We start from the raw sequence: 27,304 nt of genomic DNA, 5'->3' as shown, positions 1-27,304 counted from the left end.
ATCTGGATTCCCTTTATTTCCTTTTGTTCTCTGATTGCTGTATCGAGGATTTCCAGAACTATGATGAATAATAGTGGTGAAAGTGGACACCGTTGTCTTATTCCTGATCTTAGGGTGAATGCTTTCAGTTTTTCACTATTGAGAATAATGTTTGCTGTAGACTTATCATATATGGCCTTTACTATGTTGAGATAGGTTCCTTCAATGCCCGTTTTTTGAAGAGTTTTAATAATAAATGGGTGTTGGGTTTTGTCATATGCTTTTTCTGTATCTCTTGAGATGATCATATGGTTTTTATCTTTCAATTTGTTAATATGGTGTAACACATTGATTAATTTCTATATATTGAAGAATCCTCGCCTCCCTGGAATAAAGCCATATACATCATGGTGTATGTGCTTTATGATGTGTTGCTGAATTCTGTTTGCTAAAATTTTGCTGAGGATTTTTGTATCTATGTTCATCAGTGCTATTGGCCTGTAGTTTTTTTTGTGTGGGTGTTGAATTTGTCTGGTTTTGGTATCAGGATGATGGTGGCCTTGTAGAGTGAGTTTGGAAGTGTTCCTTCCTCTGCAATTTTTTGAAAGAGTTTTGGAAGGATAGGCATTAGTTCTTCTCTAAATGTTTGATAGAATTCTCCTGTGAAGCCATCTGGTCCTGGGCTTTTGTCTTTTGGGAGATTTTTGATCACAGCTCCAATTTCAGTGCTTGTAATTGGGTTGTTCATAATTTCTATTTCTTCCTGGTTCAGTCTTGAAAGATTGAACTTTTATAAGAATCTGTCCATTTCTTTCCAGGTATCTATTTTATTGCCATATAGTTGTTCATACTAGTCTCACAATCCTTTGTATTTCTGCATTGCCTGTTGTAATCTCTCCTTTTTCATTTCTAATTTTGTTGATTTGATTCTTCTCTCTTTCTTGATGAGTCTGGCTAAGGGTTAGTTAGCTTTTAGTTTTATTAATCTTTACTATTGTTTCTTTCATTTCTTTTTCATTTATTTCTGCTCAGATCTTTATGATTTCTTTCCTTCTACTAATTTTGGGGTTTTTTCCTTCTTCTTTTTCCAGTTGCTTCAGGTGTAAAGTTAGGTTGTCTATTTGGTGTTTTTCTTGTTTCTTGAGGAAGGATTGTATTGCTATAAACTTCCCTCTTAGAATTGCTTTTGCTGAATCCCATAGGTTTTGAGTTGTTGTGTTCTCATTGACATTTGTTTCTAGAAGTTTTTTTATTCCCTTTTGATTTCTTCAGTAACCTGTTGGTTATTTAGAAACATGCTGTTTAATCTCCATGTGTTTGTGTTTCTGAAAGTTTTTTTCTTGTAATTGATATCTAGTCTCATAGCGTTGTGGTCGGAGAAGATGCTTGATATGATTTCAGTTTCCTTAAATTTACTGAGGTTTGATTTGTGACCCAAGATGTGGTCTATCCTGGAGAATGTGAGGGAAGTCCTTTGGTTTAATTCAATCTAGTGGTTTTTCTTTTATAGTTGGTAGAAAGTGTTTCTTTATTTAATTTTTTCATTTATTGCCATTAGGTAAAATGGCGCGCGTGTGCACACACACACACACTTATATTTGGCATTAAATTTTCTAAACATAATATCATCTCTATGCATAGAAAGATATATACTTAAGTGAACACATATATATCTCATATATTGAAGCTAAATCTTATAACTGGTTTCAGCGTTAATGATAGTCATCTTATACCATTATTTCCTCCATTCTTTGATTCTTTATTTCATTTACTTTCATTAGTTAAAATATTTGAGATATTAATAGATTTCGCAGGCACATTAGATAGGGAGTGTATTTTCTGAGCCACTGCATATTAAAAGATTGTTTTTCTCTTTCCTTCACACCTAAATGACCACATTTTCTGACTCAAAGTCTTGGGTCACAAGTTTTTCATTGCTTTGTGATTGTCTGGTGTTCAGTGTCAAGCTGTTTAAGGTTCACTTTGTTCTTTTCCTTTGTAAATAACATTATTTTGTTTTCATTTTGCTCCCTGGGGTTTAGGTATCATTATCATACTATGTAAAAAGAATTTAGTTGGCTTCTTTTTTATTCTACCTTAGTGAACATTTTAAATAGCATTTGAAGTTATCCTTTTCTTAGAGTGTTAATGGAACTCCCCTGTGAAACCATCTAGGGACTTTTACTTTTTTTTAAGGTTAGCTCTTCAACATCTCTCTTTCCCTGTTTTCTCTTTGGTAATCAATATGTTCAGGTTTTTTTCTATTTTAGGTCAAGGCTGGGTATTATGATTTCGTAGAAAAGTATCCATTTTATCCAAATCTTAGAATATAGTCCCTTAAAGTTGATTACAAAAAACTTCCTTGTCATTAATTATTTTGTAAATTTGTGCTATATCCAATTCTAAAAATTTAATTGTGTATCAATTTATCTATTTTATTATTGCTCTTTCACTACTATCAAAGAATCAGCTCTTAGATTTATTCAGCCAGTTTCTAATTTCTAACTTATTAATTCCTACTCATTTACTTGGGGTAGCAGGAGCGGCCAAGAGGAGCAACCCCACGTCCAAGTAGCGGTGGCTGCGCAGGCACAGGAGGGCCGAGAGGAGCTACTCCACGTTCAAGGTCAGGAGGGGCAGCCTTGAGCAGATACCCCTGGTCCAAGGTAAGGAGCAGCGGCTGCCTTTGCTGGAGCAGCTGTGAAGAGATACCCCACGACCAAGGTAAGAGAAACCCAAGTAAGACGGTAGGTATTGCAAGAGGGCATCAGAGGGCAGACACACTGATATCATAATCACAGAAAAATAGTCAATCTGAACACATGGAACAAAGCCTTGTCTAACTCCATGAGACTAAGTCATGCCGTGTGGGGCCACCCAAGATGGGCAGGTCATGGTGGAGATGTCTGACAGAATGTGGTCCACTGGAGAAGGGAATGGCAAACCACTTCTGTATTCTTGCCTTGAGAACCCCATGAACAGTGCAAAAAGCAAAATGATACGATATCGATGGACATGAGTTTGAGTGAACTCCGGGAGTTGGTGATGGACAGGGAGGCCTGGCGTGCTGTGATTCATGGGTTAACAAAGAGTTGGCACAACTGAGCAACTGAACTGAACTGATTGTTTTTGCCATTATTTTTCTAATTTATTTAATAGTTCTTCATCTCTACACTGTCTGGGCTTAAACTCTACATTCTGTTCTATAAAATTATCTCAAAATTTTCATTGGTTTCAGGTTGATAGCTATATGAAATCAAATACTTATAGCTAGATCTTTTTCTGTAAGGTATCAACATTCAGAAAACAAAGATCATGGCATCTGGTCCCATCAATTCATGGGAAATAGATGGAGAAACAGTGGAAACAGTGTCAGACTTAATTTTTTGGGGCTCCAAAATCACTGCGGATGCTGATTGAAGCCATGAAATTAAAAGACGCTTACTCCTTGGAAGGAAAGTTATGACCAATCTAGATAGTATATTAAAAATCAGAGACGTTACTTTGCCAACCAAGGTCCGTCTAGTCAAGGCTATGGTTTTTCCAGTGGTCATGTATGTATGTGAGAGTTGGACTGTGAAGAAAGCTGATCACCGAAGAATTGATGCTTTTGAACTGTGGTGCTGGAGAAGACTCTTGAGAGTCCCTTGGACTGCAAGGAGATCCAACCAGTCCATCCTAAAGGTGATCAATCCTGGGTGTTCATTGGAAGGACTGATGCTAAAGCTGGAACTGCAATACTTTGGCCACCTCATGTGACGAGTTGACTCACTGGAAAAGACTCTGATGCTGGGAAGGATTGGGGGCGGGAGGAGAAGGGGACGACAGAGAATGAGATGGCTGGATGGCATCACTGACTCAATGGACATGAGTTTGTAGTTGGTGATGGACAGGGAGGCCTGGCGTGCTGTGATTCATGGGGTCACAAAGAGTTGGACACGACTGAGCGACTGAAGTGAACTGAACTGAACTGTTGCATTTATACCCTGATTGGTTTAAATTTTCTTTGTGGCTTCAAGTGTCTTCAAGACATCTTAAAACTTGGTGTATTTAAAACTATTTATCCATTACCCTTATAGCTTACTGACAGTTTGTTATTGTTCAGCTTCTCAGTCGTTTCCAACTCTTTGTGACCCCATGGACTGCAGCATGCCAAGTTTCCTGTCTTTTGCCTGGAGCTTGCTCAAACCCATGATCATTGAGTCAGTGATGCCACCCAACCATCTCATCCTCTGACATCCCCTTCTCCTCCTGCCTTCAATCTTTCCCAGCATCAGGGTCTTTTCTAAGGAATCAGCTCTTCCCATCAGGTGGCCAAAGTACTGGAGCTTCAGCTTCAGCATCAGTCCTTCTAGTGAATATTCAGGACTGATTTCCTCTAGGATGGACTGGTTTGATCTCTTTTCAGCCCAAGGGACTCTCAAGAGTCTTCTCCACAGTTCAAAAGCAGTAATTCTTTGGCATTCAGCCTTCTTTACAGTCCAACTCTCACATTCATGTATTCACATGTATTCACATTCCAGTATTCACATGATTACTGGAAAAACCATAGCTTTGATTATACGGACTTTTGTTGGCAAAGTAATGTCTGTGCTTTTTAATATGCTGTCTACATTTCTCATAGCTATTCTTCCAAGGAGCAAGCATCCTTTAATTTTGTGACTACAGTCACCATCTGCAGTGATTTTGGAGCCCAAGAAAATAAAGTCTCTCACTGTTTTCATTGTTTCCCCATCTATTTGCCGTAAAATGATGGGATCGGATGCCATGATCTCAGTTTTCTGAATGTTGATTTTTAAGCCAGCTTTTTCACTCTTCCCCCTCATTTTCATCAAGAGGCTCTTTATTTCCTCTTAGGTTTCTGCCATAAGGGTGGTATCATCTGCATATCTGAAGTTATTGATATTTCTACTGGCAATCTTGATTCCAGCTTGTGATTCACCCAGCCAACATTTCACATGATGTACTCTGCATATAAGCTAAATATGCAGGGTGAAAATGCACAGCCTTGACGTACTCCTTTTCCTATTTGGAACCAGTCCCTTCTTCCATGTCTGGTTTTAACTGTTGCCTCTTGACCTGCATACAGGTTTCTCACGAGGCAGGTAAGGTGGTCTGGTATTCCCATTTCTTGAAGAGTTTTCCACAGTTTGTTGTGATCCACATAGCCAAAGGCTTTAGCAAAGTCAATGAAATAGAAGTAGATGTTTTCTTGGAATTTTCTTGCTTTATCTATGATTCAGTGGATATTGGCAATTTGATCTCTGGTTCCTCTGCCTTTTCTAAATCCAGCTTGAACTTCTGGAAGTTCTCGGTTCATGTACTGTTGAAGCCTGGCTTGGAGAATTTTCAGCATGACCTTGCTAGCATGTGAAATGAGTGCAGTTATGCACTAGTTTGGATCAAAATTTCTTCCCTTGAGGATTTTATAGCACATAGATTTTAAAGTTGGTTTGGAAACATCTGAAATAAATTTTATATTTTCCCATAACAGATAACTAGCTTTCAGTGGTCAATGTCTTATTTTCTTATCTTTAAAGTTGATAATTTTATGAGAATATATCTCTTAGTAGTGACAGATGTGTAAATACTTTTTCCAAGACATGATGTGCCCTTATAGAATAAAGATGCAGTTCTGGAAGGGACAGGATTATAAATATCTTTAAATAATTCCTGTCTTAGTATTTCAGATCTCTTTTATGATGTTAGAGTGGCACAGAAGGATATAACAGATTGTACTTATGTAGGATTTCCCTTGTCTGTTTTCCATAAAGATAGTTTGGTAGTTTTTAATCTTACTTGGTTTTTTATTTCATTTTACTCCTTTTACTGAAGCCTATCATTGTCCCTTCTACTGTGTTTTCAGCAATTTGTAATATTTTGTTTCTAATGTATCCTTTATTTCTGTTGGAAATAAAAAGTACTTTTTATTTTTTTAATACTTTTTGTTACTTCTTGCCTGGTGAAAGCTCAAATATTATTTCCTTCTGTTGCCTTGTCACATTTTCCAATTTATTTTAGAGAAATTCTTTAAGGACAATTAAGAGACAATAAAGGTTCTGATTTTTAATTTTATGGAGTATACACAATTACTATTTGTTCCATCAAAAATTTTTTGAATGAGTTTAACCTATCAGTTCTTCCATATTCCTTTCCTCTGTTTCTTTGTAAATCTATATAATGATGCTTGATTTTATTACTATTCATGTAATTCCTGGACCTGATACTCAGTTTGAAGCTTCTTATGGTCTAAAGACCAATTCTATATTTCAAGCTTGTAGAAATACACACAAAAGTGTATGTGTGTGTGTGTGTGTGTGTGTGTGCGTGCACGCGTGTGTGGCTTCTTTTTGCCTTTATTTCCCCCAACTCACTAGATTTAATCTATCAGGATGGCTTACCATATGCAAAGGCTCTCATCCCCTGCTTTACCAACAGATATCTTTCAAAAAATATGGCCTCTCTGTGCTTTCTTACTTAACTTTGATTTCCCTGTTGCTTAAGATATTGCAGCAAAATAAGTCAAAAAAGGTGGCTCAGATGGTAAAGAATCTGCCTACAATACAGGAGTCCCAGGTTCCACCCCTGAGTTAGGAAGATCCCCTGGAGAAGGGAATGACTACCCACTCCAATCTTACCTGGAGAATCCCCCGACAGAGGATCCTGGTGGGCTGCAGTCCATGGTGTCTCAAAGAGTTGAACATGACTAAGAACTAACACTTTTCACTTTCACCAGACAATGTTCCTATTCTCATCACTCCAAATCAGAGTTCACTGGTTAGGGGTGCCAATTACTTTGAAGATCTATGCTCTGATAACTTTGTCTGACATTTACAGATATGATCATATATTCTAGATTTCTTCCATGAAACCAATAGACCTTGAATATATTTAGTAATTTTTTCTCAGAAATTTTAGTAAGTTATAACTGTCTCTTGTGTAGTACATTATGGCTGTGATAAGGGACATAGTGCCCTTATTACCCACTTTCTTTGACTTTTATGTTATGTCTAAGGGTTGAAAAGAGAAAACTACTTTCTTAAAAGATTTATTTATTTATTTTTGGCTGTGCTGGGTCCTTGTTGCCGATGCAATTAGTTGAAATTCCACCTGTATTTTGCATATAGTCTTCTTATCTTGGGTTTACAGTGATGTTGCCAATGTTTATTTTTAACTTCTTTTGTATCTTCATGGATATTTTAATGAGAACTTGGGAGAGCTGTCATAAACATTTCTAGCCTGCTACTATAGAAACTTCTGTATTTGCACAATGAATCCACACCTCAAGTACCTTGCGAGCAGGGATTCATATCCAGGGCTCTTTATTGAACAAGTGCCCAGTGAACATGTTTTGATTTAGAGCTGAATAAAATCAAAGTGAAGATGTCCTTGGTTTTTACTTTAATATGTTAATTATGAACTTTATGTTATCCTGGCTCTGGATACTACAATTATATAAAAGTGATAAAACTTACATGTAAAAACTACATCTATAATTCAGATTTTTGTTAACCTGTACAGATTTTACTCTAGTTGAAATTGCCTATTTTTTAAAAGAGAAAACCTGACATAAATAAATGGGAATTTTAAAAAGACATGGAAATTGTGTTATTGTTAGCTACAAATAAAGTTTTCTTTTTCTCATTCTACCAAATTGTTCACAATATATGTGGTGAAACATTCGGTTTATTCATATCAGTAACTAGTCAGTAATAAAATTTCTGCTATTATTGAGACACACAGGAGTTAACTAAACTTCCGAATTATACAGTTTCCTTCAAGGATTATTAATTTTATCTCTCAATATCTTTGCTTCTCAGAGTCATGATGACAATGTTGGAAAATCTATTTTACATCATCATAAACATTCTGTAATATCACCAAAGATACCATACCTATTGACCTAGATTGGAAGTCCTCCTTCATTTATACCATAATAATCTAAGTCATGGGCTATTTTTTTTTTTCTTTTGCAATGATTACTAGGCACAGAGAAGTACTCTAAGGCCCAATGATAGAAGCATGATTATAGAAAGAGTACCAAATTTAGAGTCAGAGTACATGAATTCGAGGTACTTGCACTGCCATTTATGATCTGTTTGACTCTGGGCATGCCATTTACTCTTTCTCTTTTGCTCAGAAGGGCGTATACATGAAGTAGTGTATTTGAATTATTTGAATAAGTTTTATAAACTATACGTGTGCTGCAAAGCATATATAAACTGCATTGACTGTGTGTGGTTGGTCTTCAGATGGACAACATCCAAATGCAATCAAAGCTGGGTCAACCAGGTAGTTGACTTGAGTGTTAAAATGTTACATGGAATGTAATAAGAGGGAGAAATGTTTATTTACCAGAACTCCTGGGGGGGAAACATGGGGAGTGGGTCCTTTGTGTCTGGAATGAATATGTTGATAAGCCACTTAGTGTGAAGGAGTAAACTCTCAAGGGATATGTATCAACAGATGGTTACCTAAACTGTTTTCTAAGGAGGATCAAGCAAGCTAATTCCAGCCTTCTGTTTTGCCAAGTGGAGTACAGAATTGGGGCTGCCAATGGAGCCCTCCTCCCCTTTCCTTCCTTCATACACCTGAGTTGTTCTTGTAAATAAATGTTGAACCCTGATTTCTTTTAAAAAATCAGTTTTAACGGATGTCCCATTGACATCTTGCCTGGGACACACATAAGATGTCAGATTTTCATCAGGATAATATTCAAACTACATAGTAACATGGGAACTGCAGTAAATGAGAGCCAAGATTGTTCAGGGTTAAGCTCTCTAAATCCTCCATCCCCTGGCATTATTTGCTCTGACTTAGATCTCTGGTTCAGCTTCTAGTACACTGATTGAATTCTGCTTTAGGTTTCTTATGAAGTTACAGCTCTTGAAATATCCAGTGATTGTTTCCAGGTTTATTCATCATTAACGTAGTGTTTTGCAACCCCTCTGTGCTAGGGCCAAGTGTCCATGCTTATAGGCCTGGATAGCTAGTAGGAGTCACTCATCTTGTACTTCTCAGGGATTGATTGCCTGGGATGCTGATTATTTGCCTTATGGAACACCCCTGGTATTTGTAGGTAGAAGTATAGACCACAGTGAATGCCACTATTTGGGTCTAAGCATTGCTATTTTATTATTATAAACCAAGGGATAATTTATAAAGGCTGACAATATTATTTTAGTTTCCCTGAAAGTTGTTTTGATTCTCTGGGCCTCAGAGCAAGCCCTTTTTAGAACAGAAACTATTTGTTTATACAGTCAAGCTTTGAGGATGATTTATTATATATTCATGTGAGAAAACTGCAATTCAGGCAATTTAGGACTTTTAACTTTTTTTTTAAACCTCCAACAGCAATGGGATATGTTTCCAGACAAAAGCAATGTCACTTGATGAACAATCAACTTGTTATTTATCTTTCTGCTTTTGGGAAACAATACTAGGTCAGCCAAAGACATCTCCAAAAGGGTATTAGTATTAATGGAAATTAAATGGGGTACAACACAGAATGCTTTCTTCAATTATAAAATGAGATGGAAAATAGTTCAATAATTCTGTTACTGATATCTGATTTGAAATATTTTTCTGCATATAATTTAATATGTGTCTTATATGAAATTTATATATTATCAAGAAGAAATAAACACAGATGTTGGAATTAATTTGTTTGATGAAAGATGATCCTTTGGCTTTGCCTATGGTATGAGAAGCCTCTTAGGACTCTGATCTCTTTTTATCCCTGTCAATAAGTCTCTGCTGGGAGTATATACGTGGTACACAGAAGGGTGAGGTCATAAAATATAATATGAACAATATAAATGTCATTTATTATTCTCTTGCTTAAGATCATTGTGAGACTCATTCAAATCCTCAAGGCAAAATCTAAATTCCTTCAAGGCAAAATTTAATATGAAATATTACCCTTCATAACAAGATCCTTGATCAGTTTCTCAACTTTATAACTAATCATCCCTTCGAACTTCCCTCCAAATTACATATATGTGCACACATGTGGGCACATTCACATCCCTAACTGTAGCCATATTTTTACTACATAATTCTATCTGGGTCACTGTGTTACTTACACCAAGTCAAAGCAACCTGCCCAAGGTACTGCCTCTAAACCTGAAAATTTAACAAGTATGACGCAGCTCCAGTATTGAAATCCTTAAAGAACAGTTAATTTACATTTAAATAGAATTTGCTATTTAGTGATTTGGGATGGTGGAATAAAATATGGATGGTTAATGTATGATCTATTGATGACTAGAGGTAGCTTGAATTTGGGTTGCAACTCAGGCATTTGTGAAGTATATGATCTTGGCCAGTGTAACTTCTCTCAGCTTCAATTTCATTGCCTACAAATGGACCCAGCTGGAATATTGGGCAATTAGGGATATACTAGGGTTCATTTCTGTGCTATGGTGTTGGAGAAGACTCTTGAGAGTCCCCTGGACTGCAAGATCAAATCAGTCCATCCTAAAGGAAATCAACCCTGAATAGTCATTGGAAGGACTGATGCTGAAGCTGAAACTCCAATACTTTTGCCCCCTGACACGATGGAAAAGACCCCGATGCTGGGGAAGATTGAAGGCAGAAGGAGAAAGGGACGACAGAGGATGCGATGGTTGGATGGCATCACTGATTCGATGGACATGAGTTTGAGCAAGATCCAGGAGTTGGTGATGGACAAGGAAGGCTGGCATGCTGCAGTCCATGGAGTTGCAAAGAGTCAGACACGACTGAGTGACTGAACTGAACTGAGGGGTCATTTCCCACTGACTTACTTGATAGGTTAAGGAGAGAATTAACTGGGTGGGGGATGGGGGTTGGGTGAAGGGTTGGTGATGAACAGCTACTGAATGAGTGACTTCAACGTTTGCAGGGCTTGGAGTGCCCCCATGAACATTTTTAAAAGTTCATAAACAGAGGCAGATCAGAAAGTGGGAGTCAGTGCCAAGGGCTGGAGACCAAGTCAGGCCTTAAAAGGGGCTGGCAGGGAAAAGAGGGTCAGGACCACTTGCAAGGCTCATGGCAGGGGACAGACTAGAAGGGACTGCAACTTGCCTCTGATCATCTCAGACAATAAAAATGCATTAACTCACAAGATGCTTGTGAGCATAGGCTATTAAAAGTCATGCAATTTGAAGCATTAAAAAAACCATAAAGCCCTAATAGACATTACTATTTTTATCCTGCAGTATCATAAAGATGAAACAACTGCAAAAAAACTTGTCAAGATTAACCCCATCAGGGAGCAACCGAACAGCTGTCCTCCCTTTTACCCAGGGGAACATGTACTTGGCATTCATGGAAACCTTGCCTTTGCTTCTCATGTTTCTGCACTCTATCCGGACTGAGGGCATTCACCTTCTTCTTTGATCTCGGGGTGCTTTTAGTGAATCCTCCAATTTCCAACCATAAAGGCTAATGCAATAGTAGGACTTGAGGCATTTTCATCAAGACATCTCTCAACTCTTGCTATCTAAAGTTAAAACATAGATTTCTGAAGGGCAAAGTTCTTTTTTCCCCCTACTTTCCTATTTGTTGAGTACTTTGTCCTGGTGGGCTGATGTGCTTACATTCCATTACCACAAATTAAATTGTTGGAGAATTTGTTCTCAATTCCCACCCCCCCCCGCCCCCGCCCCAGCCCCAGATACAAAACTACATTTAGAATGGGTTGTCTTTAGCAAGTAGCTTACTTTCCTTCTGGTGATGAGGTTCTCTGAACCTCTCACTGCCTGTTTGATGCTATTATTCCTTTTTAATAGCTTTTCATTTTCTCAAACATTACTGGTCACTTTACTGTCGAGTGGATATTTTTCTACCAATAGGTAGACGTTTAACTTTCAGCCTGAGAGGAACTGGTACACTGGAAATCCTTTGTTTATGTGTTTATTCATAAGATCAATTTGTCATTGTCTTTCTTATTCAATGATTTCTGTCCTCATTGGTCTTTGCTTCTTGACCCTCTTTCTTCAAAGCTTGCACATATCCCTGAACCATCCCTTTCTGATGATATTAATCTAACGTTCAGGCTGCTCCATTAACAATCTCAGTTCATAAATGCAAAGTAAAATGATCATCTCCACTTCACTTTTAAGAGTAGATACTGCTCTGCGCGGGCTTCGCTGGTGGCTCAGTGGTAAAGAATCCACCTGCCAATGCAGGAGATGCGGGTTCAATCCTTGATCCAGGAAGATCCCCTTGAGAAGAAGTTACCAATGTTTAGTATTTAAAGACAAAGATATTATTGTGAGGAGAAAGTCTATTTGTGAGAAGCAATGCTTCAGCTTCAGTGAAGTTGTGGGAAAAGGGCTTTCCTGAAAAAGTGGGATTAATGGGGTGTAAATCAGATATTTTTCAGTCAATTCTAAAAATAAATTCTCCCAGATCATATTTCGTTAAGTCAAAGATTTTTCCATAAAATAGGACGATGCACAAACAAGAGTGTATGTATTTTGTTTTATCATATTTCTCAAGGGAAAGGGCATAAGCTGTGACCTGAGTGATTTTAGCTGGACTCTAGGAAAAACAGTTAACAATGACAAACTCTGGAAGGGGTCCTGGAGGAAAGCGTTCCATATCCCTTGGGGCAGTCTTTAAACATAGGAGAGACTATCTGCCTGAATGAGGTTGGACAAACATGACTTTCAAACTTGTTTCATTATTTTTAAATGGGGAAAATCTCTGAGGCTCCTTCTAACTTCGAAAAATGATGCTTCAGTCACACTAGGGGTATCTTTGGGAAGTTGATACTGCTGGGATGGTCATGTTTGGGCAGACCTGGCTGCTTCCTGGATCTCTGTCAGCAGAGCACCTCTACTGTTCTACTTAAAATCTCTCTCCTTAGGCTAGTCTCCTAATTCATAAAACTGGAAATGGTAACAGCAACAGGACCTTTTTGTACCCTTATGTTTAGGTCATTCCTATTTTTCAGTTCTTCAATGCAGATGTTGCCAGTTCAGTAATCCTTCCCCTATATTTGCGTGCACTTTATTTGCAGGTTTCTCTGACTAGGGCTTCCCTTGTGGCTCAGCTAGTAAAGAATCCGCCTGCAATGTGGGAGATCTGGGTTCAATCCCTGGGTTGGGAAGATCCCCTGGAGAAGGGAAAGGCTACCCACTCCAGTATCTTGGTCTAGAGAATTCCATGGACTGTGTAATCCATGGGGTTGCAAAGAGTCAGCCACGACTGAGCGACTTTCAATTTCTCTGACTAAATGCGTGTTATAGAGATCTGGGTCAAGAGAGGGCTGTATTCCTTGGAAACCCTCAGGCTGCTCAGATGTGTAAAGAAGTCCTGAAGATTTATATTCATGTGGTACTCTGGTCTTAATGTCAGTGAAAGCAGTTAGATGTTTGAAATGACACCCAAGAAGCTCTACCCTAGCCAGTGTCTGGGCAAAGGTGATTAGGACTTATCAAAAGAGATGGAGCACAAGAAGGCACTTTGCAATAGCATAAAGCCTGGTGATATAATTATTACTCCTGGGTCCTACCTTTCCTTCTTTTCTGTTTTTCTTGTTTCCATGGAGCTACAGACATCATGAATGATGAGGCAGAATGGAAACTTGACCAGCATGGCCTATTTAGACTATACAGGAAATGAGACTATCAGAAATTTCTTTTAATAATGCAAAAGCAGACGTGCTGAAACAAAGGTTTTCATGAATTAGTTTTTTCAAGGCCAGACTAGTTCTCCATATTCACATATAAGCTGAATTAATTCTTTCCCCAACATAGTTTAATTGTTATAAATGTTTAGTTTATGTCTCCTAGTAGTACATACACCATTAAAATGAAGAAACATGACAATGAAACTATTACTTTTTGACTATCACCAAAGCAATTTATCATTAAAGAGAACATATTGGAGCACTAAATCAAATAACTACTGCCTCATGGAGACTATAAGTTTATTAAGAAAACAATTTTTTTCTTCTTAAATTTTCAATATTAGGATGTTGCCCTGTGAAATACTTTGATGTGGGAGTTAGAGAAGCAAATTCAATTTATCTAGGAAGGTTGCAATCATATTTTAAGGAAATAAATGAATTAAACAAAAGAATATTTCAGTAAAAATGTGATCTCCTGCAAAAACCACTATAGTCTATCTTTCCCCACACTGACAATCTAGCTTTTGCCTTTTTGTATTCATAAAACCAGAGAAGTGACAATAAATTGCTGCTTGCCTCAGTTGTGCATAGAGTGTGTGTAGTGTATTTTAGAGACATACGCACTTTCCTCCTGATCACAGCAAAGGGCTATGAATCTATCAGCAGAGTGATTCCCAGAACATATGGCTCATGGGGAAAAATCACTTGCATTTGGCTCTGGCCAGCTGTCCAGAGCTCAACAATGTTGGTAACATATTTCAGAACAGATAAACTAGGAAATATTTAGAAAGTGCAAGCTAACACATTTATACTAATCACCTCCACTAAACTCAGATGTATAAATTGCCATTACACTATTTTTTAGAGAAGAATTTAACAAAATCATTCCTGGTTGCCCAAGATCTGACTGAACAAGAATAACATTCACCATTTCAGACCTTATATAGCTGACATTTATCTGGTTTAAACCACAACAATAAGGTTTCTGATAACTGATGTTTTTCAGTTGCATGTCGAATACAATTTCTGACACTGTAAAGTTAAAAGACCAAGGGAAGATCCATTTGCATAAGATGGACCATCTGCAAATTTGCATCAGCCGTCAGACACTTAAGGAAAAATAAACTTCATTTTAAGATTCTGAGTTCATGAATAAAAAATTAGTTAGTGAACAGCGTTCCTTGGAGATGTGGCTAATTCTTAGGCTGGGGCAGAGAAAATAGAGATGAGCCTGGAGCATCTTGTACTGCTAGAAAGAAACTGCTTTAAAGATGAGAGAACAAAAGGAAAAGCAAGAGGAGGGAAGATGGATGCATGTCAAAAAGACATGCATAAATATGGAATCTAGAAAAATGGTACTGATGAACCTATTTGCAGGGCAGGAATAGAGATCTCTAGACATAGCAAGTGGACTTGCAGATAAAGAGGTAGGGGAAGGAGAGGATGGGACAAATGGAGATTAGGATTGACATACATATACTACCATGTGTGAAACAGTGTGAAGCTACTGTATAGCACAGAGAGCTCAACTTGGAGCTCTGTTAGGACATAAAGAGGTGTGATGAGTGGGTGGGATAGGAGGGAGGCTCAAGAGGGAGGGGATATATGTATACATATAGCTGATTTACTTTGTTGTATAGCAGAAAATAACACAACATTATAAAGCAATTATACTCCATTTTTTCTTAAAAAGGACACAGGAACCAAACTGACAGAGCTCCCAATGTCCAAAACTACTACTATTTGAGCAACAAAATAATGATAGCACTGGATTAAAAACCAATAAATTGAATATATATCCATGTGTCCACACCAATGTAAGTAAATGACCAGATAAGAAATAAATGGAGAAGTGTAAATCTTCCTTAGATAAGAATTCTAAGGAATATATGTAGATACTGTCTTCTCCAGGAGAGATTCACTTTCAAAGAATAGAAAAAATGATAAAAAAGTAAAAAATGAACGGGAAATAGTAAAAATAGAAAAGGAAAGAATAGAAACTTTAAAGTGGAAAGACACACCAGATAACACCTTAACCAAGGTGAACCACACTGCTGATCAGTCATGTTGGTAATATGTACCAAATATGATATGAGGCCTTCCCAGGTAGTGCAGTAGTAAAGAATCCGCTTGCCAATGCAGGAAACACAAGAGACCTGGGTTCAATCTCTGAGTTGGGAAGATCCCCTGGAGGAGGAAATGGCAACCCAATCCAGTATTCTTGCCTGGAAACTTCCATGGATAGATGAGCTTGTTGGTCTATAGCCCATGGGGTTACAAAGAGTCAAATATGACTGAGCACACATGCACGCATATGATATGAGGCAATGAGAAGTTCATTTTGCCTCTTGATATGTTTCCCCTGAACACATAAGCCCAAGCTAATCATGAGAAACACAAGACATACCCAACCTAAGAGACATTCTACAACATATCCGACCAGTGCTTTTCAAAATCCTCAATACATAAAAAATGAAGAAAGACTGGGAGACTGTCACATACTAGAGGAGACTAAGGTGCCACGCTGATTAAATGCATGTGTTATCCTGGAGCAAATCTTTCTACAGAAAAAGGACATTAACATAAAATACTGGCAAAATATGAAGTCCGTAATTAATAGTATTGTCATAAGATTAATTTCTTAGTTTTGACAAATGTATAACAGCTATCTAATATTTTAATGTTAAAGGAAGCTGGATGAAGGCAGTATCAATTTTGAACTTTAAAAAACCAACATTTAATTTAAACTCAGTTTTTAACTATGCACATTCAACAAAAACTCCATTCCCATTTCAGGGAGAGTCTGTTCGTAAGGAAAGCACTTGGTTCTCTCCACAGAGGTTCTATCTGACAACCTCTTAGAGAGATGGAGTGGCCATCTATTCATACATCTGTCCTTGTTAAGTCAGAAAGAGAAAAACAAAGTTCATAATTAACACATACATACGGAATGTAGAAAAATGGTACTGATGAGTCTGCTTGCAGGGCAGGGATAGAGATGCAAACACAAAGAAAAAACTTTGAACGTAGAAGGGGAAGGAGAGGGTGGGACAAACTGAGAGAGTAGGATTAACATAGATACATTGCCATGTGTAAAATATTAATAGATAGCCGGTGGGAAGCTGCTGTATGGGCACAGGGAGCTCAACCCAGTGCCCTGTGACAAGATTCTTAGATTTTTATAAAATGGTATTCATCCTTATATCACCTGTCTGTCTGTCTCTCCTTTTCCCTCTTCTTATCTCTTTCACTCCATCACCTAACAGATGAGGGAACTGAGATCCAAAAAGGTGATACAATCTGCCCAAATCACACAGCTTTGTGGCAGAGGTAAGGATAAAGATCTAGACTTACTGATTTCTAGCACAATTTCCCTTTCACTTTACTGGGAAGGGATTATATATATATATATCTAAATGCCATGGGAGAGTCAGTTCAAAGGTAAACCATGATTAACTAAACTCCTCCTTTGAGTTTAAGTAGCTCAAGAACCAGGCTTTTTGCTGTATCTAAATTGGGTCTACAAAGTTTAAGATTCTATCCATTATGACTGTTTCTCTCCTGTTGCTTTGCACATGTTATTCTTTAGTTGCTAAATCATGTTCGACTTGTTCCTCTCTCCATGGGATTTCTCAGGCAATAATACTGGAGAGGGTTGTCATTCCCTTCTCAGGGGATCTTACCAACCCAGGGATCGAATCTGCATCTCTAGCATTGGAGGCAGATTCTTTACCACTGAGCCACCAGGGAAGCCTAATTTCACATTAAAAAATGCTAATTAAATAAAATCTATAATAATCTACTACATTATGGTTGAATTTCCACCTAGGCTTGATGCTTTGGTCAACCCTGTGATGGTCAGGTCACTACGACCCCTGATCTCTTTGCCCCTTTGTACTTCTTTCCCTTTCATTCCTCTTGCCAGTCCTCAGCCCTTGATCATCACCTCATGCCCCAGAAAATAGTGAGAAGGGATCACACACTGAGTAAACTTCATCTTCTAGCCCAACAGCCTGTGACAGATTCAGACAGTTGCTCCTAATTAATGTTCAGAAATTCTTTTTCCCCTAATTAATTCTCTGAAAAATTTCACATTGTGGTTGTTGCCATGCTTTTCTTCTTTCAAGCTATTTTCCTTTTTTCTCTCCCAGAAAACACCTATGTTCATGCTTTGGACATGTTCCTATGCACTCTACATAACCATCCTCTTTTTTAGATTAACTTCCACATCTGCCTCTTGATCTTATACTCCACTCTCTGTTTCCAAACCTTCCACTTTCCCACCACTTCAGATTTTTTCTATCAATGATTTCTTATGTCTGGTTTGCTCAAAATTTTTCTTTGTTGGCTCTCCATCGTCCAAAATATTCAGGTCTCCATCTTAATGAGGAAAGCATCCTCGAGCCTCTTGCTCATTTAGCTGGCCCTGGCCCTTGAAAAGTGCCCTGACTCTCAGTATTTGAGTTACTGCTGTCATTCAGACCCTTTGAAGACATGTATCCCCACCTTTCTCCTAAGCCAAGTTCAGTTCAGTTCAGTCGCTCAGTCGTGTCCGACTCTTTGCGACCCCATGAATCACAGCACGCCAGGCCTCCCTGTCCATCACCAACTCCCAGAGTTCACTCAAACTCATGTCCATCGAGTTGGTGATGCCATCCAGCCATCTCATTCTCTGTCGTCCCCTTCTCCTCCCGCCCCCAATCCCTCCTAGCATCAGACTCTTTTCCATTGAGTCAACTCATCACATGAGGTGGCCAAAGTATTGCAGTTTCAGCTTTAGTAGCATCAGTCCTTCCAATGAACACCCAGGATTGATCTCCTTTAGAATGGACTGGTTGGATCTCCTTGCAGTCTAAGGGACTCTCAAGAGTCTTCTACGGCACCACGGTTCAGAAGCATCAGTTCTTCGGTGATCAGCTTTCTTCACAGTCCAACTCTCACATCCATACATGACCACGGGAAAAACCATAGCCTTGACTAGACGGACCTTGGTTGGCAAAGTAATGTCTCTGCTTTTTAATATGCTATCTAGGTTGGTCATAACTTTCCTTCCAAGGAGTAAGCGTCTTTTAATTTCATGGCTGCAATCAGCATCTGCAGTGATTTTAACTTGTATTTAATTCTGTTCAAGACCATCCCAGTTTTGTACCATCAGCTTAAGAAAATTTGAGTTCACATTTGTTATCACCTTTCATTTTTCTATCTCTGACTTTTTACACCTCGATTTTATTTTTCTTGGTTCTCTGATCTCTTTTTAAATTTAAAACTACTCCTATAATCATCTTTTCATGTATTATTATGGCTCAAATTGGCATTTCCATATAGCAGGTGCCATCTTTCTATTTCTGCGTTGGTACCATAGACCAGGTAGATAACCTGCCATTCCCATAGAACTAACTGATTTGTTTCCTGGTCAGATTCTTCCCCAGAAGTCAGGCATTGGGTAGCTGCCTGGTCAGGTCCCCATTATATTATATACCATTGTTTAAAATAGCCTCACACAAGATTCCTAGCCACTGGATTCTGAACAAAAATGAGAACTCTAACTTACAAAAAGAAAAAAAAACAAGCAAAAAACAAAAGACCACACTGTTCATATCATCCCTCTTTCCAAAATTCTTCACTGTCTTTCCACAATGTATTTTACAGGGAAAAGTCCAAGTTCTTAGCCTAGAATTCCAAGTTTCTACTCTGAATCTCTAGGTCTGCATCTCTAATCGCTTCATATCTTTCATCAGCATAAATTCACCTCTCCAACCAAACTTGGCCACTTAGGCATGCATGTGCACTTCCATGGCAGCACTGCTTGGCTCATGCCATTCTTCCACTTTTAAGTCAAACAACTTTTTCTTATCCACAGCTTACCCAACCAATGCATGCCCACCCCCCCAAACAAAGTTGGCTAAATCAACATCCATTACTGCTTAAAACTTCTAGTTACCTATGACCAGGCGGATGCTTGCTTAACTTGATGAAGGACTTTTATCTTAAACCAGTAGTCAATGTTATATTTAACAGTAAAGTTCTAAAATGTTTCTATTAAAATCCAGAATAAGATGAGGATGCTAATTATAAACAGTATTATTTGACACTGTAGTGAAATTTAAGAAATATCCATTTGGCAAAGAGGAGCCAAATACATATTAATTTGAAAATGAGATGATTATTGCCTACTTGGACAACTAAGAAAATAAAATGCAAAAGTGGTAGAATAAGAGAGCTCACCAGGTTTGAAGATTAGAAAATAAATATCCCCCAATTCAATAGATTTTCTATGTACCAGAAAGACCAGTTAGAAGAAAACAATGAAAAACTGATATCACTCACAATAACTCAAAAGTATGTAGTAATAAAAATAAACTTTAAAAGAAATGTGCAGGATTTATGAGTAAACCTGCAAAACTTTAATGAGGGCTGTGTCTTATCCAGCTTTTAATGTGAATTGTGAACTCAGCTTAATTCTGTCACCTCCTAAAAAACATTCCAAAACCAATGTCAAAATATTCTCTTTCACCTGAACTCCTGTTGTTTTTGTTGTGGATAACAGTCAACTGATCCCTAAGCACATATCTCTTTAAATTTAGACAGAGTCTTGAGATCATAGTTGTTGTGATGTAATTGGTCACCTCCATCTCTTGAGTTTCTTTCTTATCTGTAAAATTGGAATTTTAAGAATATGTACATCCCAGGTTACCATGTAGATTAATAATTATTAGTAATAATATTAATAACAATACCAATAATTTATAGTAAATAATATTTAATGTGTATTAAGTAGAATATAAAATAATTTCAATTACTATTACATTTTTACTAATTTTAATGTGTAAAGAGCCTCTTGATGAAAGTGAAAGAGGAGAGTGAAAAAGTTGGCTTAAAGCTCAAAATTCAGAAAACTAAAGATCATGGCATCTGGTCCCATCACTTCATGGGAAATAGATGGGGAAACAGTGGCTGACTTTATTTTTATGGGCTCCAAAATCATGGCAGATGGTGATTTCAGCCATGAAATTAAAAGACACTTACTCCTTGGAAAGAAAGTTGTGAACAACCTTGACAGCATATTAAAAAGCAGACAGATTACTTTGTCAACAAAGGTCCGTCTAGTCAAGGCTATGGTTTTTCCAGTGATCATGTATGGATAGGAGAGTTGGACTATAAAGAAAGCTGAGCACCAAAGAACTGATGCTTCTGAACTGTGGCATTGGAGAAGACTCTTGAGAGTCCCTTGGACTGCAAGGAGATCCAACCAGTCCATCCTAACGATCAGTCAGTCCTGGGTGTTCATTGGAGGGACTGATGTTGAAGCTGAAACTTCAATACTTTGGCCCCCTGATGCAGAAAGCTGACTCATTTGAAAATTACCCCGATGCTGGGAAAGATTGAGGGCAGGAGGAGAAGGGGACGCCAGAGGATGAGATGGTTGGATGGCATCACCTACTCAATGGACATGGGTTTGGGTGGACTCCGGGAGTTGGTGATGGACAGGGAGGCCTGGTGTGCTGCAATTCATGGGGTCGCAAAGAGTCGGACATGACTGAGTGACTGAACTGAACTGAATGTGTAATTTCCTGGTATACAACTTGGCACATAATAAACCCTCAATAAATCATAGCTTCCAGTTGTTAACTCTTGGTATGAGGTTACATTTAGTTGGCCAAGGTTTTGACAGATATCAAAAATTAATGATCAAATTCTATGAATCACGATATGGGAAGAAGTATGGACAAAACAAAGAAACTGCAACTCAGAACTAACAGGAGTCAGAAACTATAAGTAAACCATGATCAAGGTCTGGGAATCAGCAGAACACACAAATAGAAGTTTGGAGCTGCTTTAGAATGCAACTACCAGGAAAGAACGGAGCCAATGGATACTCTATAGTTTCTGGTCAGAAACTATGCATAACCATGAAAAGCCTCAACTCGGTTTTAAAAGAGCACTGCACTTATGCTGGTAGGAAGATGAATGTATCCAGACAGGTGATGGGTTAGGTCTGCTGACAGTCTAAGCACTGATCCTACAGAAAGTTTAAATATAGCTATCAAATCAATGGGAAGGTGAGTATGGGGGCAGCAAACTGTATACAATTAAAACTATATTTATACCTATAGTTGATGCACAGTAAATATACTTTGATAGATTTGATACCCTTTCAGAATAACCAGGATCACCTGCTGCCTGATCTTAACTTACAACATTGTGAAATAGTTGCTTGTTACCAACTGGTTCAAATGCCAAGTTCCAATTAGAGAATATTCATTCCACATGAGCTACAGAAAACCAAAAGCTATTCTGAATCAGGTTTATGTTAGCCAGTTTGACTTGAAGAGAAATAAATTTTTAAAATTATTATTTACACAACTTGCTTCAAAAATCACTGAAGGCAGTAGAAATCTATATTTTCATTCTGGTCCTGATAAGTATTATCAAACTTCACTGCAGTAACACATGAGAACCCTCACATAATTTATTTTATGTAACTTTTAAAATGTTACTAATTGTGTTACAGTTATTAATAAATTTTCAGAAATATTTTAGCAAAGCTCTTTTTAATGTTAATGCAGTCACTACAATAGTGACCTAAGGTAACACAGACAGTAAAGAATCTGCCTGCGATGTGGGAGACTCAGGTTCAATCCCTGGGTCAGGAAGATCTCCTGAGAAGAGAATGGAAACCCACTCCAGTATTCTTGCCTGGAGAATTCCATGGACAGAGAAGTCTGGTTACAACCCCATGGGGTTGCAAGGAGTTGACACAATTTGAGTGACTAATACTTCACTGTCAAACATGGCCCAGTTAGAAGGACTGAAGAGATCCTTCACAATGTTTAGGATTTCATCTACCAATAGTTAGAAGGATTGAAGAGATCCTTCACAATGTTTAGGATTTCATCTACCAATCTATTTTCTTCATCTTCCTCCAGATGCTTTCCTATTGTATAAGGACATCTTCTGTTTGACTAGTCTAATATCATTTTTAAATGATTCAAATGTAAGTAAAAGAAGACCACATCTCTATCACACAGTTAAGTTCACCTGAGAATGTTTTCATAAGACTACACTTTAAAAACATACAACTTTCAAGAGAGGTTTAAATCTTTTTCACAGATAGTTATAACTATCATTCAAGTGGGCTTCCCTGGTATCTCAGTTGGTAAAGAATCTGTCTGCAGTTCAGGAGACCCGGGTTCGATCCCTGGGTTGGGAAGATCCCCTGGAAAGGAAATGGAAAACCCCTGCAGTATTGTTGCCTGGAAAATTCCATGGACAGAGGACCCTAGTGGGCTGCAGTCCAAGCTTCAGCTTCAGCAACAGAAAACCTTAGTAAACTTTACTAATTAACACTATGAAGATGACATAAAGATCAAACTGTTTGTATATATGTTTTGATGCTATAAAAAGGCCCACTTATTCATTCCTCCTTTGTTGCCTTGTGTCTTTTAACCAGGACAATATAAATTCAAGGAGTACAGAGACAGATACTAACATCTGTATCCTATAAGGCAAGATTACTGTCCTTCAGCTGATGAATGTTCAGAATGAAAAGTAAACAAGATGGCACGGATCATAGCCTGGTTTGCTTCCATCCAGAGGAACTCAAGTCACCTGCTAGGTTCCCTATTTATCTCATGCCTCTCAGAAATGGTCTTGTAAATCACCTGACACTTATCAGGAAGATACAAAAGCAGACTGATAAACCACCCACCCTATGAAGACCTAATCACACATCTTTGAAGATTTATGAGATTTCTCCACAGAAGAGGCTTGCTCAACAAAAATCAGCAGAAACTGAAGACAGTGAGGTATAGAGGTTAAGCCCACACACTTCAGAATCAGGTCCAAAAGGGCTAGATCCAACAGGTGTTAGTGTCTCCACCACTTACTAACAAAGTGACTATACTAAAGTAACTCAAAATTGCTATGCCCCAGTTCCCATGGGGGTGATGACGTCTCATAGGGTGGCATGAATGTCACACACAATGACATACGTCATCTACTTGGTGAATGCACTTGATAATTATGACTAATGTGTTTATCTTGAGGGAAATTATCTCAATCTTGGAAATATATAAGCATTCATTCCCCTGCTTCCGAATCAATTAACAATAATTTTGCTTTTTTTTCATTTTTCAAGTGCCTAAACATTGAGAGTGGCATTGTTGCTCGCTGGGAGGACAGATGAACTAGAGGGAAAAGAATCACAGACAGGCTATTGCTGAAGCACTGTTTTCCCTCTTCTGATTAAGTCTTGACTGAAAGTAACCAAGTGGCTCTGTGTTTTTAAAGCTAATTTGCAATATGGACTTAAGGCTGACAACCAGGGCTCTAGTGCCACTTGCTACTGGCTAGGTTTGTTATCCTGGGCAAGTTCTTTACCACTGGGTTGCAGTGTCCACCCTGTAAAATGAGAATGGCAATACTGCCACGTACAGACGGTCACTGGTGTTGAAATGAAATTAGTGTGTAAAATGATTAACAATACCTGGAGATCTAAGCATTCAATAAAACGTAGATAATGATGATAATAGTAAGTAGGTCACCTTGCAATTGAAATCTGAAAGTCTAATGTTACTGCAAAATTCCTTATAAGGAGCTAAAGCAGGAAATTCAAACTGAAATGCGGTATTATTGGCATTTTATAATGAGGGTAAGAATTGATGCTAATTTGGCGAAATGTTTTTACAAATCTAGGAAAGACAATAAGCTTCCTATTTGCTGTCTGATTCCCCTAAACTTCTCTATTATTTGCTCAAATCCCAGCCAATTTTTTCCCTCAAGATCTTTTATGGTGAGACATTTGTCAAATATTTTACACTTAACTGAGCACCATCACACAAAATATCTTTTACCTCCAAATAACTTCAAATTATGATCTGAAACTAAATATGAACCCCTGTAAAGTCTGGAATGCCTAGTGATGTTACATCCAGCAACACAAATACTCTGGCAGCACAAACCTTAAGCTGTGATTAAAAAGAAGTTTCCCCTCACTGAGCAGCTTTGAATATCAGGCTCTTTACATATTTAATTGGATCCTCATAACAATCCTGAAAGGTGAATACTCCTATGCTCACACTTGAAAAGCAGACCTTGAGACGTGAGACAGTTTGCTCAAGATCAAAGAGGTAAGAAATGGCAGAGTGCAGGCTAGACTCTAACTCTGTCTGACTTCAAAGTCTTTCCTCTCTTCCTTAAGCCTCACTGCCTCTCCCCAGGAAACGGGGCACACACTTAAGCCCATCGGTAGAGACAACAGCCTCCTGCTGGTGACCACAGGGCCCAGGCATCATTGTAGGCAGCACGAGGAATCCAGTCTCCCCCAGGGGATGGTGCTGAGGCAGCTGCAAAGCTCCCTGCTTGGACTGGTAGTGGCACCAGAGGACCTGGCATGCAGGTAAGGCTTGTACAGAACCTAGCTTAAGCAGGCTTGCAAGACAAGGCAGCCTGACTCAGAGCTTAGAAAGAACCCACACGGTCCAGTGGCTTTCAAATAGTGTTACTGCTCACAATGGCATTCTGCTTTGCTGTTAACAGTGCACTCTTTTTTCAAATGAATTCTTATGTGCTGCCCCTTTATGAATGGATATATATTCTGATGTGGAATCAAGGTATAGAGAACTAGGGCCTCTAGGCTCTGGCCGGCTTCTGGGGGGTGGCTCCAGAGACACATATACAGATCCATAAGCCTCTCAAGAGCCGTTTGAAAATCACTACATTACTTGTGAACAGAGTGTTAACAACAAGAAAAGAACTGAACAGAGCAGAACCATGTCACACAATGAGCTTTCTCTGGCAGTGTTTCTCAAGAGTGTGCACAAGAATCAAATAAATAGTATAAATGCAAATTCCTATACCACAGTCTAGATCTGCTATGTGGGGGAATTCTTAGCCAGAGATCCAGAAGATCCATTTATTGGCATATCCCCAAATAATTCATAGGCCCTCCTTTTACAACTATGACTTGAAAGGTTCAGAACTCAGTTACTTCACTAAGACTTTTTCAAAGAAACCTACCACTTGGTTACGACTTGTCCCTGCTATAGTGTCCTTTATCCTGTATTTGATCCCAAGAAGATCGACAACGATGAATCTCATCCTCTGACAACTTCTCCTTGCTTATGTGAGTGGCAGACTTACTCTAGGATCTAATAAAAATGTTAAAAAGTACAGGCATGCAAAAACTGTCAAAATACAGAAGAAAAAGATTTTGAAAAAAAATCCAATGTGTATTTTTTCTCCCTTAATTATAACTTTCACAGAATATTTCATAGCAATAAAAAGTCTCAAGTTTTGCATTTCCAGAGTCTCCTAGAAAGAGTGTATTAGAGTCTCTGGGAGTGCAACTCAAGAATCTGCATTTTTATGAGCTCCTGGGGTGATTTTTAGGTGCACTAAAATTTGAGAGCCAACCATCAAGACTTGGCTGCTTCATGTGGCCCACAGAGCTAGAGTAGGGGCATCCCCTGGAAATGTGATAGACATGTTGAATGTCGGGCCTCACTTCAGACCTAAATCAGGCCTCCAACAAGAGACCTCAGTGACTTCAATGTGCAACAGAGTTTGGAAACCACTGGTCCACAATCTTTGTTACTCAAAGTGTCGTCCCGGGTGCTTATTGGAATTGCAGGCTCCTGGGTTCTATTACAGATCTGCTGAATAATCTGAGTCTATATTTAAACATTTCCCAGGTGATGTATAGGTACATTAAAGCTCAGGAAGCACCGGTCTACAAGAGTCCAGGCAGGAGTCTCAAGCCACAGCTGAAAGGCAGAGATGAGAAGGCAGTACATTCTCAGCAGCATACCTGGCATAAGCAGACTCAGGTACAGGACTGAATGAAAGCCCTTCTACAGAGGAGCGGCCACTTTCATTGCTTTCTGTTTACCTGGTACTCATCACATCATAGCCTGGTAAGGGGGTGGGTGTAGAAAGAGTCTTCCTTAGACTGTTTTAAGCAAAAATGCTAACTTTCACTATTGATTAAAAACCATTAATTAATTCTCTTCTCATTCCAGGCAGTGACAGAAAGACATTGTCCCCACTAGGAGACACCCTCCAGGCCTTCCTCCTTTCCACATCAACAGGCTGGTCTGTCCTATCACCTGCTCTGCCTCCCCTCCTACTCCTACAGCCCGCTGCGATTGTAGGTAATGAGCCCAGCGTGGCCCCTCAGGGAAGACTGTCCCTAATCAGCTGTGGCTATGACACATCTCACCGTCCCTCAGGAACATGTCATCAGTTGATCTTCTACCACATTTCTGTTCACCTGGCATCAGGATTCACTGAGCGGCTGCTTCCTGGGTATGACCTATAGTTCTACCAGAAAGGAGCAGGAAGACCTGACCTCAGGGTTGCCCTCTGATCACTCACAGCCATGACCCCTGAGACAGACCCTCTGAGCCACTCTGATCCCCATGTTCTTTGGAGACAGCCTCCAGTGTCTGCGTTGCCTTGGGGTTAAAATGGAAACAGTGTGTTAAGTCATGTCCGACTCTTTGCCACCTTATGGACTATAGCCAGCCAAGTTCTTCTGTCCATGAAATTCTCCAGGTAAGAATACTGGTGTGCATTGTCATTCCCTTCTCCAGGGGATCTTCCTGACTCAAGGATTGAACCAGGGTCTCCCATACTGCAGGCAGGTTCTTTACTGTCTGAGCTACCAGGGAAGCCCCTAAAGGAAAACGAGATCCCCAGATCCTC

Source organism: Moschus berezovskii, chromosome 1, assembly GCF_049115385.1.
Source record: "Moschus berezovskii isolate FMDL1 chromosome 1, NW_MosBer_1.0, whole genome shotgun sequence".
In the NCBI taxonomy this organism is placed as follows: Eukaryota; Metazoa; Chordata; class Mammalia; order Artiodactyla; family Moschidae; genus Moschus; species Moschus berezovskii.
Note: the sequence above shows the minus strand (reverse complement) of the source record.